Here is a 710-nt window from a genome sequence, read left to right as displayed (position 1 = left end):
GTCGGACACGACTGAGAGACTGATCTGAACTGAACTGTCACACTGAGTGAACCATTTAACCTTGCTTACTTTTTAAATAAAATAATAAAAAGATAAAATTCTAAATTTCTATTTTATTTAATATTCTATGTTTCCATAACTTGGAAGACCAAACAGAGGAGTCATAAACAATACCCACATTTATTTTTTTAAAAGGAATCAATAATTCAGAAGAGCTTTCTTTTCTCATTCATTAACAAGGTCATAAGTCTGTAGTGCTGTTCATATCAGATGAATCTACAAAGCCAAGAACAGGAACCATTGCATCTTCTTCAGAAGATGTGCTACTTTGATTCTTCTGTTTTTTGTTCACGTATTTGTGCAAAGTGCTGTAGTACTGCTCCTTTGGATTGAAAGTATATAGTGATGAAATCTGCTGCCAGTCTTTAATGCTTGGAGTGTTGTATTCCTGTGGATGTGAGCACTCAAAGAAACATTTGATATTTTCTTTCGCCAGTTGCGTTGCATGTTCTGTGGCTTGACTTTTAAGAATCTGTTGCTCCTGTTGCAAATAGATTTTCCAAAATTTCAGCTGCAGGTAACTAACTGGAGACAGGCATCGAGTGATTGATGTACAAATCAGGAGGAGGATGATAACAACTGCTATCAGGACCCAGCCTAACACCTTAGGTAAACACAACAAAACAGTGATTTAGTCACTTAAAAAAATT

At 35.5% G+C, this 710-nt stretch overlaps 1 pseudogene; it reads right to left on the bottom strand.

Annotated features, from left to right (window-relative positions):
* Positions 1-191: 191 nt before the first annotated feature.
* LOC104982522 lies at positions 192-664 on the bottom strand (annotated as a pseudogene).
* Between the last annotated feature and the right edge of the window lie 46 nt (positions 665-710).

Source organism: Bison bison, unplaced genomic scaffold (genome assembly GCF_000754665.1).
Source record: "Bison bison bison isolate TAMUID 2011002044 unplaced genomic scaffold, Bison_UMD1.0 scf7180017616600, whole genome shotgun sequence".
In the NCBI taxonomy this organism is placed as follows: domain Eukaryota; kingdom Metazoa; phylum Chordata; class Mammalia; order Artiodactyla; family Bovidae; genus Bison; species Bison bison.
Note: the sequence above shows the minus strand (reverse complement) of the source record. Positions and strands in the feature narration are given on the sequence as shown.